This window comes from Lactuca serriola, chromosome 9 (assembly GCF_051521515.1).
Source record: "Lactuca serriola cultivar US96UC23 chromosome 9, Lser_US96UC23_V15, whole genome shotgun sequence".
Classification (NCBI taxonomy): Eukaryota; Viridiplantae; Streptophyta; class Magnoliopsida; order Asterales; family Asteraceae; genus Lactuca; species Lactuca serriola.
The window spans coordinates 131,475,626-131,496,175 of record NC_136416.1 but is presented as its reverse complement, the minus strand read 5'-3'; positions in this window follow the sequence as shown (position 1 = coordinate 131,496,175).

The window sequence follows — 20,550 nt, the reverse complement described above, 5'->3', positions numbered from 1 at the left end:
GGGCCGTAAACTCCTTAAAACATGGCATAAATTCAATTCTAAGGTGTTAGAAAGCCATCCAACACCACCAAAAGCCTTGGAATAAATCATAGGACCAACCAAAAATAGTTTAAGGGCCTTAAACACATTATTTGTGAGATTTCAAAGAGTTTACGGCCAAGGATTGTGCTTAGGCCGTAAACTCCTTGATTCTTGGTGTTAGAATGCTAACTAAACACCCCTAAGGCCCTTAGATGAATTTTAGAAGTCCTTCCATGCAAGTTTTAGGCCTTAAAACACTTTGTATCACCCTATAGAAGAGTTTACGGCCATGAGGGGGTCTCATAGGCCGTAAACTCCATAAACCCCTCAAATTTCCCATGCAAACTCATATGGAATAATTCTATCAATCACATGTGATTTGTTCTAGCTCCATTTAACACCATTTTCATGAGAAAATAGGAGTTTACGGCCATGAGGCCATGCTAGGCCGTAAAATCCCATAAGAGGGTCTATTTGATGCTTTGAAATCATTCCAAGTCCTTAAACCAAGTCTAGAAATTATTCCCTAAGTGTTTGAAGTCATTTAGCACCATAAACCACCCCCACCATGAGTTTACGACCGTAAACTCATGGGGAATGGGTGTTTTAGACCAAAAACTCTTATGTTAGTTTACTAATGGGGAGTAAACTCAAGTCCCAAGTCCCTAGTGTCATTTCACGTCCTTAAACGCCACCCGGGTCCCTCCAAACACTCATATCGGAGTGTTTTCGCGACTTGAAGCAAGTGTCCCTATCATATAAATAAACTAAGTCCTAATTAGATACAAATGTGTATCTTTACATAATAATTAGGAACCTCGTGTATTTACAAGCCCCGGATCAACTCTTAGCATCCAAATCGTCACATTTCTCGTCCGGTGAGTTCATACCCCTACGCCTTTTCCGTGTTTTTCAACGTTTTCAGGGGGGAATACAAGCAAAACTATAACTGTTTTCGAATTATAACATTGATGTATTTCAAATGATATCTGGCAAACTTATAAACTCATTTACTCCTTATGTATTATGTTGAGCATAAGGAATGGTTTATCAATTTCAACTAAATGGATTTTAGTTAAGAAAATAACCAAACTAATCAAATTATTATGGGAATAATTTGGGGTTCTATATTTCTCTTTATATCATGTACTGATATCTGCATAAAGTTTTAGATAAACTATGTCTGATTCAGTTTATCTACGTATCATTTGAATGTATTGCCAGATAGTTTCTTGTATGTAACTATTTTTCACTGTATCATGTCTTAAAATCTTTGTATGTCGAGTATCGTATGAGAATCCTGTGAATAGTTTAATACTAGCTTGTGAGATAGTCACTACCCTTTATGGATGATCAAGTAAATCCTCTCCGGAAGTGTAACCAGAGTCTCCTGGAGGGAGAGCGAGGAATTTGTGAATAGATCTATTCGGGACTAACAATCCCACACCTTAACTGCTAGCTACAGTTAGGCGGGCACGCCTGGGGTGACAAATTCTGTATATCATTCGACGTCTGACTAACGTCAAAGGAGGTCTCGTTGTCATATCAGCATGGTTACCCGACTCACAATACGTATTAATATAAACTTATTCACAGCTAGGATTTTATTTTAAATCTATATCTTGTACGGGATGATAATCCCATGGATTTTATGTCTATATCTTGTTCGGGATGATAATCCCATGATCTTGTGTCTATATCTCGTTCGGGAAGGTAATCCCATGATCTTGTGTCTATATCTTGTTCGGGATGGTAATCCCATGGTTTTGAAACTAATTCTTATACGGGATGATAATCTCATGGTTTTATCAATCTATCTTATATCTAGTTTCGGGATAGTGATCCCATGGTCTTTATCGAATTATCTTATATCTATTTTCGGGATAGTGATCCTATGGTCTTTATTGAATTATCTTATATCTATTTTCGGGATAGTGATCCTATGGTCTTTATCGAACTATCTTATAACTGGTTCGGGATGTTAGTCCCAAGGTTTTCAAAATACTTTCTATCTACAGTTCGTCTAAATTATAGTTTTGTATATTAAACTATACTCTGTGTTATTCAACAAATCTTGCATTTAGGAAAATATGGGATTTTCCTAGGGTTAACTTATAACTTGTAACAGAAATGTAACGAAAGATAACAAAACTACTTAATATAAGAAAATATGGGATTTTCTTGGATAGCAAATCTTTTCGGAAAACTAAAGGAAACCGATACATTTTCACAAAACAAAACCACTTATGAACTCACCAGCTTTATGCTGATTTTCAAACTGCTTGTATTCTTAGGTCCAAGTTAGACAGGTACCCGGTGATATCTTTTGGTGAAGACGGAGTGCTCCGAAGACTCGTCTCGTTTTGTTCATATGATATATGTATAACTTTTGTACAATTTACTTTTGAACCAAATGTAAACTTTCATATATATGTAATGTAATGGTTGTTTACTGTGATTACTATGTACATTGGATTTGATACTCAACGTGGAGTCAACCCCGGAAACGTTTCCGCCTTTGGTTTTCGGGGTGTGACAACCACTTAATCAGGTACGCCCATAAGCCCCGTTTAACGTCGGTATCAGGTGGATTTCCACCGGGCCACAAACTCAACCCCTATATAAGGAATTAAGTGGCCACATTTAAGCCTTTCCCACTCTTAACACACACACACTCTCTCTCTCTCTCTATAAAGCCGATTTTTATCCAAAAACGTCTCTTTCGAGCTCCATAATCGTATGTAATCTATCCTAGCTTGTTGTTTAGCTTGATATACATGCAAATTCGTGTTTAAATCATCCAAAAGCCTCAAAATCATGTGTTTACGGCCCAAGAACACTCTTGGACCGCAAACACCCATAAGTGGGGTTTTGAAGCCCCAAAACCCTTCCAAATCACTCCTAGTGCTTAACTATGACTTAAGGGCTTGCATGTACGAGTTTAGAACACCAAAATCTTTTCATTTGAGGAGTAAACATGAGTTTACAGCCCAAGAACATTCTTGGACCGTAAACTCCTCTTCATAGGCCGTGAACACCATTTAAGGAGTTAAATTGCCCCTTAAACACCCCATACGGCTTCGAATAATGTGTAGAACCAACCACCATCGAAGTAGGACCCTTAAACACCAAGGAAACCATGACCTTAGGAGATTACAACCGTAAACCCCCCAAGGATTGGTCCCTTGGCCGTAAAATCCTCTAAGGAGGTTAAATGGTTCCCTAACTTCCTTCCATGGCTTGTATATTGGACTAGAATCAAGTGTGCTTAACCTAGAACCATTAAATCATCAAGTAAGGGGACAAGTAAGAGTTTGTGGCCTTAAACTCTATGTTTACAGCTGTAAACTCCCATAAATGGTCCATTTGAGGACTTAATCACTTCCTATGCCCTAGAATTGAACCTAGCCTATTTCCACAAGTGTTATAAGACCTTTGAGCAACCAAGAACACACCACCCATGAGTTTATGGCCGTAAACTCATGGGGATATGGTCAGTGGGTCGAAATCTCCTCTAAGAGTTTACTCTTGAAGAGTAAACTCCCTAGCTAGGCCATACACCCCCTTATTGCAACCCTATAGCCTCCTAGCACTTGACCAAAGTGTTTTTCCGCACATTAGGATGCTTATACGTGTTTAATTAGTGTTATAATCACTAATTATATGTAAACATATGTATTCATATGTTATTAGGTCATAAGTGTGTTCAAGTCTTTACTTGACACCGAGCACTCAACCGACACCTCCATCCGATCCACTCGCAACAGGTGAGTTCATACCCCTGAAATAACCTTTTAATTGATTTTAACTGCTTTTATAGGGGGGGGGAATACATGTTGAGCTGTACAGTTATTAGATAAATCACATGTCATTAATAACTGTATAGCAAAATAGATTTTGCATGTTAAACTGTTTTATCCAGCTTAAGATTTCCAAATCATGTTTTCGAATCTTGTTAAAGTATGAATATCCCTTTTTAGATCATTAAAGGTTATCCAAAGTTTTTCAAAGTTTGTTTACTAAAGAGACATCCAGTCATAATTTCTTATCGAAGGTTTTCTTCACTTCAACTGTTTTATAAAAATCATTTTCAAAGCTGTTTATTAAAGGTTTTTCAAAGGATTCCAAAGGTTTTCAAAACTTGTTTTACAAAATGACATCAAGTCGTAAATTTCTTAAGTGTAAAGGTTTTCCAAAGGTTTTACCAAAGTTTTCTTCTATGCTTTTATTTCGTTAAATGCATGCCTATATTTGTATAGTTATATAAATAATGTTTAAAGGACTTAGGAAGGCTAGTTCGCCCTATTTCCTTTTCCTTGTTGGGATGTGGTCTGGTGGGTATCAGTTATCCGTCCGAAGGTCGTTTAAACATTAGTTAAATATCATGTATACATTTATGGTCATAAAAGCTCTCTCTCTCTCTCTCTCTCAGGCAATTTGTCCCCTTGAGTAGTACAGGCATCCTTCTATTATTCATGTTTCTGGAACCCTAGTAACTATTATAGGAATAGTTAGGAGACTCTATCTCTCCCTCTATCTCTCCCTTTCTCTCTCTCTCTCTCTCTCTCTCTCTCTCTCTCTCTCTCTCTCTTTCTCTCTCTCTCTCTCTCTCTCTCTCTCTCTCTCTCTCTCTTTTTGACATTAGAATGTGACACACTATTTCCCTCTACGATGCTTCATTGCACCAACACCGTGTAACCACAGTCTCCGGGAAGGAGAGCGAACATCATGTGTATAGATCTATACAGGAATGACACTCCCACACCCAGACTACTAGCTACAGTCCGCGACGGTAAGGCCCATGGGTGACATAATGCCACTACCTCTACGCGTGACCTGGAGGGTCATCGGATACTCTATCGTCGATCAGCATGGTTACATACGAGTTTACATTCACCCTTTGTTTTAGACTTTGCTAGCTGTATCGTTCACTCGATACTGTCTGGAGTCTGCGTTTTCTTGTTTTAGACTTTGCTAGATGTATTGTTCATTCGATACTGTCTAGAGTCTGTGCTTCCTTTTGTTAGACTGAGCCAGGTGTGTCATTCATTCGATACTCTCCTGGAGTCTATGTTTTCTTTTGTTTTAGTCAGCAGTGTTACTGCTGAGGTATATATTATTTTCCCCTAGTATATTTACTTGTGATTTTCTCGTTATTCTTTTAAAGTCAATTTTATATTTTGGTAATGATAGTAATTTGGGGAAAACTACTCCTTAAAACATAAATTTGTCGGGTCTTGGTAGAAGACCGCTTTTATTTAGAAAATATAGGATTTTCTGGAAAGGATGCTAATACACCGTAGATTCTAAACTACTACCTTTCATAAAGTTATTTTGATTAAAAATGTGTATTTATACAAATGATACTAAATACATATGAACTCACCAGCATTATAAAAATGTTGATACTCGCTTTCAAAATAACTTGTATTCTCAGGTCATCGATAGACAGGTACATCCCAGGAGCTTTTGTGGAGACAGCCTAGTACCGAGCTGCATCTATATTATTCCTTGTATTACTTGATTTTGCTATGAAGTGTAACCGATCTAAAATTATTACTATTATTTCAATGGTTGTTGTACTTTGATTACTATACTGCATATGTTGTGATACTTGACATGACGTCATCCACCCCAGAACGTTTCCACCGTTCCGGCTTTGGGGTGTGACAGATTGGTATCAGAGCATTGTTTATAGTGAGCTCAATATATCAATTCATAAAAGATATACAACCTATAAATACATAGGGATAAAACACTCTGACCAAGAATTATACTTTAAAATATAACCATATTTTACCAAAGTATAAGAACATCCAGAATCTAAACATTCGAATAAAAGTATCATAAGAAGAACAAAATAAAAGTCTTTGGATGTTGACCTAATCCGTCAAACCTGGGCAGTTATGTAATCGTAAGCTGGAATAAATGTAACCTGATCAACTACATTTATTTGAGATGCGACCAACGTGTGCTTGGGAGTGATGGTGGTGTGCAATGAATCTGAAACTTACCAAATAGGAATGCTAGAGCCAAACATAAAGTTTAAAATACTATGGGAGTATTTTGGAATACTAACAGACTCACATTAATCCAAGAATCATATTCAAAAGTTAAGAATCAAACTAGAAATTAAAATACCATAGGGGTATTTTAGGATCCATAGATAACCTTGTGTGAAAAACTAAAAAGATCCTTATTGATATACCTATGATTACAGAGGGTATACTTCCAAGGTTATATATAATAAGGATCCCATAGACTAAGAATGTGTGGTTTCGCTCTACTTCCTTTTCCTCGTTGGGATGTGGATATAGAGTAGTATCACATATTCGAAGGCCTATCGGATCTAAGTTATATATAATTTGTGTACCCTATGTAATTATAGCAGGACTCGATATGGATCACCCAGTGAAATGTTAATAATCTCTTAGGATTCTCTAGACATTTCCATTCTCGCACGAACCCTATAGAAAACCTTATCCACTTTAGTGGTCGACAAAAGAGTTGATTCAGACCCAGAAGAGGTTCATTGAGAAGATTTCCAGTTCAGAAATAAATGAACTAGGACGAGACTATTGAAACAACCAAGTGCCTATACTTTTTAGGGACATCGGTGGGAAATTCGCCTGAACTTCCGAGATTTCCAGTCTTCCATCATGAAGCGATGACACTCAGAGTCAGGATCAGAGGTAAGACGGAGTAGAGATTCAGTATGTCTACAAGAGAAGAGAACCCTAGGTAAATACCCGAAGAAAACCAACGCTGGTCCCAGTCAAGGATAAGAGGTAGACAGAGGGAGCCAATACATGGAACCCGAGAAGTGTCTTTTCCTCGTATTCGTCGTGCTAATACACCCATAAAATAATACAATTTAGTGAGTTAGTGATTACACTACTTAAACTATGTGTTAGGTAAATCGCCTTTTCCCGTTGCAAGTAATACGATTAGATCGGATTTCAAAACCTTGATTGAGGGTGTTTAGCCATAAGTTTTCATGAGCCCTTTTCTTCCGTGATCCTCGTTCCGAACTTCCCTCAAATCTTTCCAAGCCGGAGAGTGAACCTTTCCAGCATAAAGATAACTTAGTAGGAACGACTCACATCTTATGGCTTTCCGATACTCTTACTCCTACCTTGAATACTCGGACTACATCATAGGGATGTAGGCCGACACTCATATAACCAATATCTGAGGCGCGGGAAATATGTATGCCTATTATATTAAGCATAGATACGTCTAGAGTTAAACATCGTCTCTCATCAACTTGTGTTCCTTTCCGTGTAGGAAAACCATGCCTCCAAAGAAACGTAACCAATCCACTGGCAAGAAACCGACTCTCCTATTCGATGAAGCTACGTTCCAAGCTGCAGTCTCGGCAGCCGTAGCAGCTGTCATGGCTCAGCTGAGTGCTAACAACGCTAATGTTAGCAAGATCCTTATCGAGATTCCCGATCCTAGCAATGGACGGCAGCAACCAACTCCTACGTACCTAGCCCCCCAAGCACCTCAACCAAATCCACTAAAGAGAAAGTTCAAGAACGAGGAAGGAAGTACCTCGGCTCAAGGATCTTCCGAAGGGCAACGAGCTGAGACAGTCAATATGATACGTGTATGGGCTTGATTTGGTGAGTAGGGTAGTGTTTAGGTAAATTAAGAGAGAATAGTAACCACAAATGATATATGAATGGAAAGAAATGGATAGATTAGTAACAACTCAAGACCTATTAAGTTGTATACCGGTAAAAACAATCCAAGACCTATTGGATTGAGTTCGTATCAAGTCAAGAACACGTCCTAACAAGATAATTTTTGAATTATAACAATAATTCCAATTGAACAAAGGTTTTTTTCTTAAAAATTCGTCTATTCCTTTTTCCATGCATAAACTTGGCTTTATATGAAGCCTTTATTACAAACTTGGTGGTTACAAGCCAACCAACCAATTATTCATTAAAACTAGTAAATGAAATTTAAGGAAACTCTTGAAATAACACAAAAAAACGTCCAAGACACTTGAGGATGAAGAAAAAACGTATATGCTTCATTAAGGAGCCATAAGAAGCATTAATGAGCCATCAGAAGCATTAAAGTGTAACCCTAATGCACCAAAGAGTGATAAAAACGGCTAAGAGGCTTTATGAAGCAAAAAGTAACGTTTTTAGCACTTATGAATCCTTAAAAATGTTGCCCTAGCCTTCATGCAACCCTAATTCAATTTGTGGGTTACCATGCACAACCCAACCATTGAGCCCAAACCACCTTCTAGCCCACTAGTAATCACTAATCCATCACATTTTGGGCTTTCATGATCCATGCATGGATCATCCCCTCCCCCTTTGAAAGGAATTGACCTCAATTCATCAAGTCTATCATCATCAAGATAAGGTGAAAGATCTCCCACATTAAAGGTAGCATGAACTCCATGGTCTCCTCCCAAATCTACCTTATAACCATTATTATTTTTAGAATTTGTCACTTCCACACATGTATCATTCCCTCCTTCTTCGAAAGGAATTGTCCTCAATTCGGTAAGAACCAATTTGTGTTGTTCTCCCATGCAAACCTTCCATGACAACAGGTCTTGAAAAGAATTTTTTATTGCAGAATGTGACATTTTATTTACTCCAAGCTGGTCTTTTCTCCAAATACACATGTTCTTCAAACAACTCAAAGAACTCATAGAATTGAATCCTAACCGTATCTTCCATTTGTAGATCAAAAACCACTTTTGTACACTCCCATGAACAAGATTAGGACCTAGTAAATTTTCCTTGTAATAATCTAAAGGATTGACAATGGTCATATGAAATAATGGATCATGGTTTGTACATATGGGTTGATAAACAACATGTTCCAATAACATGGCTTCCCAACTGAAGGCACACCAAAAGAATAGGAATCCAAGCATTATGAACTCCCTCCCTCGTAACTCCTTAGAACTTGGAACTTGATGGGTCACACCTTGTTCTAGGTTCTTACAAAGAAGGTTTGTTATAAGATAGGTATCATCCTTCTTAACCACAACCACATCTTCGTGGTCAAGATCCTGCTCAACCTTTTCAGATTCTTCAACCTTTTCTTCAACAAGTTTGTTTGTAACAACAAAATCGATTTCTTTCATAATCGTTTCAACAATTTCATTTCCAACCACGAAATTTATTTCAATTTCAATTTCATGATCGTCTTCCCCATCAGTGTCATAGAAAGGGCTAGAGTCTTCAACAATTTCTTCTCCAGTCGCTAAATTGATTCTTTCAATAAATTCCCCTTCCCCATCGGTGTCGTAGACGGGACCGAAATCTTCTTCCTCATCTTTTTCAATTTTCTCTTCCTCTATATCTTCTTCATCATATAGCTTGCGCAACATTTTTGGACAACAACTGAATTCAAACAAACTTAGCAGATTTTTTTTTGAACAAGAACTTAGTTACACCCAATCGGAACTAGGCTCTGATACCACTTATGATACGTGTATGGGCTTAATTTGGTGAGTAGGGTAGTGTTTAAGTAAATTAAGAGAGAATAGTAACCACAAATGATATATGAATGGAAAGAAATGGATAGATTAGTAACAACTCAAGACCTATTAAGTTGTATACCGGTAAAAACAATCCAAGACCTTAGGATTGAGTTCGTATCAAGTCAAGAACACGTCCTAACAAGATAATTTTTGAATTATAACAATAATTCCAATTGAACAAAGGTTTTTTTCTTAAAAATTCGTCTATTCCTTTTTCCATGCATAAACTTGGCTTTATATGAAGCCTTTATTACAAACTTGGTGGTTACAAGCCAACCAACCAATTATTCATTAAAACTAGTAAATGAAATTTAAGGAAACTCTTGAAATAACACAAAAAACATCCAAGACACTTGAGGATGAAGAAAAAACGTATATGCTTCATTAAGGAGCCATAAGAAGCATTAATGAGCCATCAGAAGCATTAAAGTGTAACCCTAATGCACCAAAGAGTGATAAAAACGGCTAAGAGGCTTTATGAAGCAAAAAGTAACGTTTTTAGCACTTATGAATCCTTAAAAATGTTGCCCTAGCCTTCATGCAACCCTAATTCAATTTGTGGGTTACCATGCACAACCCAACCATTAAGCCCAAACCACCTTCTAGCCCACTAGTAATCACTAATCCATCACATTTTGGGCTTTCATGATCCATGCATGGATCATCCCCTCCCCCTTTGAAAGGAATTGACCTCAATTCATCAAGTCTATCATCATCAAGATAAGGTGAAAGATCTCCCACATTAAAGGTAGCATGAACTCCATGGTCTCCTCCCAAATCTACCTTATAACCATTATTATTTTTAGAATTTGTCACTTCCACACATGTATCACAATACCCCTGCCAACCCTTCCATCCCAACTTCAAAAAGACCATACCTAGGAAACCTTCCCCGTTGCAGCAAGTGTAGCTACCATCATCATGGTATTTGTCGAGAACTCCTTTGCGTTAGGTGCAACATGAAGGGGCACATCGCTCGCATCTGCAGAACCCTGGTTGAGCTCATTACATCGACCACCAATGTTGGGACCAGTCCAATATGCCACCTATGTGGTGAGATTGGGCACTTCAAGAAGGACTGCCCAACTGAAAGAAACGACAAGGGCGTAGGAGGAGCCTAACCCTAATACCTAGGAGAAGCATCAATGAACCCGGTAAAATTTTGGTATATCTCTCAATCTCAGATAACTAAGCAAAAACATTAACCGAAAACATTAAAAGGGTAATTCTAAATGTAATTACTCTCCCATTAAGGCGAAAGTCGCAGCACTATTGTAAGAATTTAAAATTTCATCAGGTAAAGCTATAATGGCTCGGTATATACGTTAAAGCCATGTATAATTAAGATGGATAGACCTCAAGCGAGTGATGCTGCCTCATTTCATGTTCCTCGTTTGGTTGTGGATTTAGGGCGGAGTCGCTCAGTCAACAGTCCTTCCGACCTTAATTATACATGACTAGTGTATCCTAAGCAATTATAGAAAGACCTCGTGAGAATCCATTCATGAAAATTACATTATTCCGAAACCTTAGGACCCTCTATAGTTTCGCGTCGACTCTATCAGTCCAAGTATCCGCAACAATGATACACGGGACGAAACCCGTGACGCCAAGAACTTGTGTGCCCGTTCAGCACATGGCCCTATCGACCCTCAATCTATGTCATGTCGATGTATGCCAACTTCGAAGCCTCTATCAATCATGGTTCGACTTAGTGCAACCATGTGTAAATTCCTAGTGTTGTGTAAAAAGAACTTGCACGGTAGCCATTTCGGCAAATAAAGGTCCTTCTGAACCTAATAGTAAAACCTAATGTGATCCGTCAGTCGTCTCTCTTATCTAAAACCTTCCGAAATACCCCTGATTAGGGTATCGCATGCTGTTAACCAACCCTTTCTTAGATAGATAGAACCTGAAGCGAAAGATACTGCAGGCATTCCAGAAGACAATGACCACCTGAAACCTACTCCGTAGATCCCCCAAAAAGACCCTTAGCACCTCACAATCAGGTTCGTGAATCAAGTGGAAAGAACTCATGGGATTGACTACTATTAACTAAGTATATGCATAAGAGTGGTATATAATTTAGATCAAAAAGATTTAAGATGTGTGCTTCCTCCCTACTCCCTGTTCCTCGTTGGGTTGTGGGTCTGGAGTGGAGTCGCACAACTGAACATCCCGTCAATCTCAATTATATACGGCTTGCATACACCAAGTATTAGTGGTTAAGCCAAGTATGAGCTCTACTACGAACCTCATAGTAAAACCCTGAGTCAAGAGAACCACTGCGGGTTGAGCTACTAAAATGACCACAAATCCGAAATTTGTTGTCATCCCGATTAAGCCAATATATTAGCTAACATCCCCATTTGGTAAAGAAATTTGAGTCGTAAGAGTCAAGGACATTGACTATGACCATCTATTCACGTTTAATCCTACGAATTAAGCATCTCAGCAGATATCCCGGAAACCTAGAAGCTGCGATAAGATAAGCTATGAGAAGAGTGGATGAGGAAATTAGAAGTACCGAGTGACGGAACCCTATACTTCTAGACTTAATCTAAATCAAGGAAACTCAGAACCACCGGAAGAGTAGTTGCAGAAGATGCTCGCACTACTCAGGCACTTCGTCCACCCTGTTGCTGATGAGTAGTGCCTAGGACACTCCGCCTCCTCACGTGGAAGAAGTCATTGTTGCCCTGTAGACGATAGACTGCATTCTCCTAAGTGAATACTAGAATGCCAAGAACCATAGGATAACCTCCGTAACCAAGAATACTTGAATAAAGTATGAAAGTAGGTTGCGTTAAGCCTTATAACCCAGATCCCGAAGAGATTATAGACTTGACACCACTCTAGGTGTTAGTCGATGGGTTATACAAGAGCACGCACTTTCTGCAACTGAAATAAACCGACGCCTTAGATTATAGGGCATGTCTTAGAGATTCATAGGAATACTAGGTGTTCCAAGAATACTATCTCACACATAAATAGTAGAACCACCTCCCGAGATAGTCCAACACTTCAGAAAATCTCTAAGGACTGAGTTAGCCTTGAGCAGAGATTGCTTTTCATGAAATAGCAAAGCAAGTAAGAGCATGATTCTTTCCTGTTAGGAATCATATTGTGAAAGCGTTAACTAGACGATGATGAGAAGTCTAAAAACTTTCTAAACGATCGTCTGGTAAAACCCTATCCCACCGATCCTAAGCGTTTACGTTAGAAACATCTCAAGAATCAGAAGTGCAGGTTCATTTGCACTAGGTTGAGATAGACGCCCTGCAGCAAATAGATACCAGTAGACATCCAATTCATCCGATGATCCAGAAAACCTTTGAAAGCCAATCAACAGGAAACACGAATCCAAGGATAATTCAAGCCTTCTAAGAACCAACCCGAAGAACTACACCCCCAATATGAGAGGACGTCTGGAATTTCAAATGGCAATCACGCCAGTGATGATCTCGCCATAGAAGTACATTATGTTCTAAGTACTGAAAAGCTCTATCTTTCCGAGAGCTTAGGACCATCCGAGATTCTTTACAAAAATTGGTCCAACCCTCGTCAGACCATGACTACTTTCTGAATTCCATAAGTCTCACCCCGAATCTATCCATGTCCTAGACTTGAAAGAGTGCTTGCCCGACGTAACTCTCTAAATCTCACCTGTCTTGATAGAAATCATTGGGAACCCTAACTTCGTAAAGGAACCTATAGGAATCGCGAACCGAGCAATCAAGTGAACGAAACAAAATCCTCATCCCGTTAAGTGAAGGTTTGCTGGAACATCAAGCGAAGATCAGAGTACGCATGTGAGCGCGAGGACCAACCGAATAGGAAGTACCCTCATCTATCTACCCGATTGTTCATGCATACTTCTTTGCCTAAACCCTAATTTCGGGACGAAATTCCCTCTAATGGGGGGATGATGTGACAACCTAAAATTTATCCCGTCACAGTAAACCCTTTTCTGCTAATAAAACTCGCTTTATTAAATTGTTCCGTTAACCTTTTGGATTAGGTTAATTAAATTGGGACTTTTATTATGACTTCATGAGTGTCCAAACGAATTAGAAACACGTGAAACATCCTCGGTATCCCTTTGAAAAGTTTTTAGATTATGACCACGTCGAGTTACGACCACTTAATCGGGTACGCCCATAAGCACGGTTTAACGTCAGTATTGGGTAGATTTCCACCGGGCCACAAACTCAACCCCTATATAAGGGATTGAGTGGTCACATTGAAGCCTTTCCCACTCTTAACACTCTCTCTACTCTCTCTCTACAAAGCCGATTTTGATCCAAAAACGCCTCTTTGGAGCTCCATAATCGTAAGTAATCTATCCTAGCTTGTTGTTTAGCTTGATATACATGCAAATTCGTGTTTAAATCATCCAAGAGCCTCAAAATTATGTGTTTACGGCCCGAGAACAATCTTGGACCACAAACACCCAAAAGTGGGGTTTTGAAGCCCTAAAACCCTTCCAAATCACTCCTAGTGCTTAGCTATGACTTAAGGGCTTGCATGTACGAGTTTCGAACACCAAACTTGTCATTTAAGGAGTAAACATGAGTTTACGGCCCAAGAACATTCTTGGATCGTAAACTCCTCTTCATAGGCCGTGAACACCATTTAAGGTGTTAAATTGCCCCTTAAACACCCCCTACGGCTTGGAATAGTGTCTAGAACCAACCACCATCGAAGTAGGACCCTTAAACACTAAGGAAACCATGAACTTTGGAGATTACGGCCATAAACCCCCCAAGGATTGGTCCCTTGGCCATAAACTCCTCTAAGGAGGTCAAGTGGTGCCTTAACTTACTTCTATAGCCTGTATATATTGGACTAGAATCAAGTGTGCTTAACCTAGAACCATTAAATTTTGAAGTAAGGGGACAAGTAAGAGTTTACGGCCGTAAACTCTATGTATACAGCCGTAAACTCCCATAAATGGTCTATTTGAGGACTTAACCACTTCCTATGCCCTAGAATTGAACCTAGCCTATTTCCACAAGTGTTATAAGACCTTTGAGCAACCAAGAACACACCACCCATGAGTTTATGGCCGTAAACTCATGAGGATATGGTCAGTGGGTCGAAATCTCCTCTAAGAGTATACTCTTGAAGAGTAAACTCCCTAGCTAGGCCATACACCCCCTTATTGCAACCCTATAGCCTCCTAGCACTTGACCAAAGTGTTTTTCTGCACATTAGGATGCTTATACGTGTTTAATTAGTGTTATAATCACTAATTATATGTAAATATATGTATTCATATGTTATTAGGTCATAAGTGTGTTCAAGTCTTTACTTGACACCGAGCACTCAACCGACACCTCCGTCCGATCCACTCGCAGCAGGTGAGTTCATACCCCTGAAATAACCTTTTAATTGATTTTAACTGCTTTTATAGGGGGGAATACATGTTGAGCTATACAGTTATTAGATAAATCACATGTCATTAATAACTGTATAGCAAAATAGATTTTGCATGTTAAACTGTTTTATCCAGCTTAAGATTTCCAAATCATGTTTTCGAATCTTGTTAAAGTATGAATATCCCTTTTTAGATCATTAAAGGTTATCCAAAGTTTTTCAAAGTTTGTTTACTAAAGAGACATCCAGTCATAATTTCTTATCGAAGGTTTTCTTCACTTCAACTGTTTTATAAAAATCATTTTCAAAGCTGTTTATTAAAGGTTTTTCAAAGGATTCCAAAGGTTTTCAAAACTTGTTTTACAAAATGACATCAAGTCGTAAATTTCTTAAGTGTAAAGGTTTTCCAAAGGTTTTACCAAAGTTTTCTTCTATGCTTTTATTTCGTTAAATGCATGCCTATATTTGTATAGTTATATAAATAATGTTTAAAGGACTTAGGAAGGCTAGTTCGCCCTATTTCCTTTTCCTTGTTGGGATGTGGTCTGGTGGGTATCAGTTATCCGTCCGAAGGTCGTTTAAACATTAGTTAAATATCATGTATACATTTATGGTCATAAAAGCTCTCTCTCTCTCTCTCTCAGGCAATTTGTCCCCTTGAGTAGTACAGGCATCCTTCTATTATTCATGTTTCTGGAACCCTAGTAACTATTATAGGAATAGTTAGGAGACTCTCTCTCTCCCTCTATCTCTCCCTCTCTCTCTCTCTCTCTCTCTTTGACTTTAGAATGTGACACACTATTTCCCTCTACGACGCTTCATTGCGCCAATGCCGTGTAACCAGAGTTTCCGGGAAGGAGAGCGAACATCATGTGTATAGATCTATACAGGACTGACACTCCCACACCCAGACTACTAGCTACAGTCCGCGACGGTAAGGCCCATGGGTGACATAATGCCACTACCTCTACGCATGACCTGGAGGGTCATCGGATACTCTATCATCGATCAGCATGGTTACATACGAGTTTACATTCACCCTTTGTTTTAGACTTTGCTAGCTGTATCGTTCACTCGATACTGTCTGGAGTATGTGTTTTCTTGTTTTAGACTTTGCTAGATGTATCGTTCATTCGATACTGTATGGAACCTGTGCTTCCTTTTGTTAGACTAAGCCAAGTGTGTCATTCATTCGATACTCTCCTGGAGTCTATGTTTTTTTTTTGTTTTAGTCAGCAGTGTTACTGCTGAGGTATATATTATTTTCCCCTAGTATATTTACTTGTGATTTTCTCATTATTCTTTTAAAGTCAATTTTATATTTTGGTAATGATAGTAATTTGGGGAAAACTACTCCTTAAAACATAAATTTGTCGGGTCTTGGTAGAAGACCGCTTTTATTTAGAAAATATAGGATTTTCTTGAAAGGATGCTAATACACCGTAGATTCTAAACCACTACCTTTCATAAAGTTATTTTGATTAAAAACGTGTATTTATACAAATGATACTAAACACTTATGAACTCACCAGCATTATAAAAATGCTGATACTCGCTTTCAAAATAACTTGTATTCTCAGGTCATCGATAGACAGGTACATCCCAGGAGCTTTTGCGGAAACAGCGTAGTACCGAGCTGCATCTATATTATTCCTTGTATTACTTGATTTTGCTATGAAGTGTAACCTATGTAAAATTATTACTATTTATGCAATGGTTTTTGTACTTTGATTACTATACTGCATATGTTGTGATACTTGACATGACGTCATCCACCCCAGAACGTTTCCGCCGTTCCGGTTTTGGGGTGTGACAGATTGGTATCAGAGGATTGTTTATAGTGAGCTCAATATATCAATTCATAAAAGATATATAACCTATAAATACATAGGGATAAAACACTCTGACCAAGAATTATACTTTAAAATATAACCATATTTTACCAAAGTATACGGTCATGAGTTTGCGGCCCAATGGGGTTTTCAGTCCAAGAGTTTGCGGCCCAGGTGTTTGCGGTTCATGGGTTTACGACCCATGGTTTACGGCCCATGAGTTGGCGGTCGTAGACACTTGATGAAAGGTGTGATTTGCGGTGCTTCAAGGTCCTTTCTAGCTTCCCAGAAGTGTTTTAAGTCCCATGCATAGCTAAAAGGAGTGTTTAAGGTCAATCTTTGACCAAAAACTAGGGTTTGCGGCCAATGTGGGGTGTACGGCCATACACATGGGTTTACGGCCGTAAACCCTTCGTGATCATGTCTTTTGAGTCGATTTCCAAGCGAGAATCAACGATTTCTAGTAGATAAACAACATAGGAAATAGTTACTTACTATTAGGAAGCTTGAATAGGGTTTTTAGCCACCAAGAAATAGTGGGTGTTCTTGGTGAGAGAGAAATATCTAAACAAAGATGAGATTTATGAGATAGGAACATAGATTCACCATTAGATAGAAAAATAAAACACAAATCGAGAATCACTTACATCTTGAAGATCTTGGAGGAAATTTCGATGGAGTTAGAGCTCGTAGAGAGAGAGAGAGAGAGAGAGGTAGTTCTTGGTTTGTAGAGTGGAAAGTGATGAATGAAGGCCAAGTATATAGGGTGGAGTTTTCGGCAAAAGGGGTGGGTGGGAGTGTACGGCCGTAAACTGCTGTTTGCGGCCGTACACTCCTCTCGAAGGAGTATTTGGCCCGGATGCTATGCTATGATTTAGAAAAACTCATTCTTGGACCCAAAACTTGATTGTGCTGAGATTAGAATACTGGAATAGACCCAAAATAATGCTAACGGATGACACGAATAAGTCTAATTTGGTTGATTTTGAATGGTGGAACGAATAGAAATTTCGGGTTGTCACATCATCCCCTATTAGAGGGAATTTTGTCCCAAAATTCGAACTTAGAAATCAAGTCATGGACTCGAAAGGATAGGCGGATATTTTGTTTCCTCTAATCTTCGCACTCCTTAGTGAAATCAGGCCCTCGATTGGCGTTCCAGCAAACTTTCACTATTGGGATACGACTTTTTTTCGTTCGCTTAACCTCCTGGTCCATGATTTCCACACGTTCCTCTACGAATTGTAAGTTCTTGTCTAGCTTGATCTCTTTGAGGGGAATAACAAGTATCTCATCGGACCGAAACTTCTTTAAGATTTGACATGTGAATGACAAGATGTATGCTACTAAGTTCTCAGGGTAAAAGAAGTTTGTATGCAATAGAACCGATCCTAGTAAGGATCTCGAATGGACCTATGTATCTCAGATTTACCTTTCCATGCTTTCCAAAGCGTATTATGCCTTTCCATGGTGAGACCTTCAATAGAACGTGGTCTCCGACATGGAACTTTAAGGGTTTTCACTTCTTATCTGTGTAGCTCTTTTGTCTATCTCTTGAAACCTTTAGTCGTTCCCGGATTTGTGTGATCCTTTATGCGGTTACATGAATGATCTCTAGGCTTGTGAAAATATTGTCAAGGACTTGTCCCCTGGCTAGCTGCATGTCACCTACCTCAACTCAGTATATAGAAGATCTACACTTACGACCCTAAAGAGTTTTAAAAGGGCGCAACCTTGATAATGGTAGAAATACTATTGTTATAGGAAAACTCAATCCCATTAGATGAGGTAGTATTTCCAGATGGTTTCTTGGGTATACTTCGGAAAGGTTTCGGAGGGGACGGTGCTCCTTGCATGAGAACTTCTAGTTCTAGAATATGGAAGAAAGGTGATTCGGAGATCTATGTCGGCTTGTAGTTACGAGTGATGAGGGTCTCAGTAATTGTTCAGTTAAGACGGTGGGTTTTCCTGACATATGAACTTAGAATGGTGAGGACCACACTAATCCTTTTCGAATGACTACGCCGGATTCTTTATCAAAACAAGTGTTAGGTCGATTTGAAAGATGCATTTGCTATAACAATGGTGTATCTGGAGTGTGCTCAACAGTGTATTAAGTGCAGGCTTTCTAGTGTTTTCTCATTAGAACGATTGCCGCAAATCATGCTCGAGAGAAGCGAGTACTAGCAGTGAAAGCACTTGATGACAAGTGACGATACTTTATATTATGATTCTTCTTGGTACCTCTATGATCGCTTGGTATGTACAAGTTATGTATAATTAAGATGAATAAGACGGTCGACTGAGTGACTCTACCCTAAATATTAATACTAATATAGATTAATTCCTTAAATAAATTTTTATTTAGAAGACATACCAAGATCTCAAAGAGGAATAGGTTCTTTGTTGTTTTCATATGCCATGCTGTTACACTCCTCCTTCTCCTCCATCCTTTTTCTTCATCGGACAGTCTCTCTTCAGATGCCCCTTTTCCCTACATGCATAGCATATTTGAATTTTACTAGCATTGGTAGTTGATGTGATGTGTTGAGTCGGGGTCTGACGGAAGTGAGTTTCTTCGCCATTTTTAGTCCTTGGACAATTTCTTTCGAAATGTCTCGGTTTGCCACAACTATAACAAACCTGACTCACTTCCATGCCAAGAACCTGATTGATTGATCGTGCCGGTTGTTGGAATAGTGTCCAAGATCATTAACTATTGGTAATATTTCTAATAATAGCAGGGTCCTTTTGGGTTGCCCTCAAGACCCAAATTGAGTAGAATAAATAAAAGAGAAATTGGTTTATTAATTATTATGATTAATAATTAATTAGAAACTAATTGGAAATATATTATGGGAATTAATTAACAGTTTAATTAATTAAAGGGTCGAATGTTCGTTAATTGATAGTTGGTTAATCAGGAATGTTCTAGAGCCTTATGGAATTAGGGTTGGATGAAAATCACTCCATCCCACATGGGAAAGGAGTGAAATTTCGTGGTTAGGCCTCCATCCCACATGGGAAGGTGTACTAAACCCTAGGAGGCATCCAAGGCTATAAATAGGGCCTTAGGGATTCCATTCCTCCTTGCACCTTGGCTTGAGTATTCGCCAAGCCTTCTTCCTCCCCCTCTTAGGGACGATTTCTAACCCCTTTGGATTTGTGAAATTGACCCTTCTCCTAGTTATTTTTTATTCCACTCTTTGGTGTCATTGGGTGTGATACCATTAGAGGGATTCTGGTTTGGGTCCTTTCATCCAAGCAACTTCATGGGGGTTCAAGATCTCAAGAATGAAGATCAAGGGCTACATAAGAGGTATGTTCTTACTTATGTTTTATGTTTTCTAGGGTTGATGTAATTAGCATGAAGCCATAGATCCATAGGATGCATGTACACTTAGGTATATCGTTGTTTCGATTTTTCTGCTGCCTAGTTTTAGAGTGTATTTGATGCGTAGAATACCCAACAGTGGTATCAGAGCCATTGGTTCATGGTTACTTTCACCCTAGATCCATGTTTTCTATAAAAACTTGTTTGAAATTGAATGATAGAAGATTAATTGAAAATTTCGTAATGGTTAAAACCCTAGTCGCAGCTCACGACGTGAGCTCGGCAGAATTAGGGTTTTTGGATTTTTGCCATTTTTCAAATATGAAGGCTTATTAAATATGGATAAATACCTAATTTAAATTGTTTAAATCTGGAAAATAATGGATAAATATTATTTAAATGTGTTTATTTAAATTTGAATATTTATTTGATGATTGATGTGTATATATATATATATATAT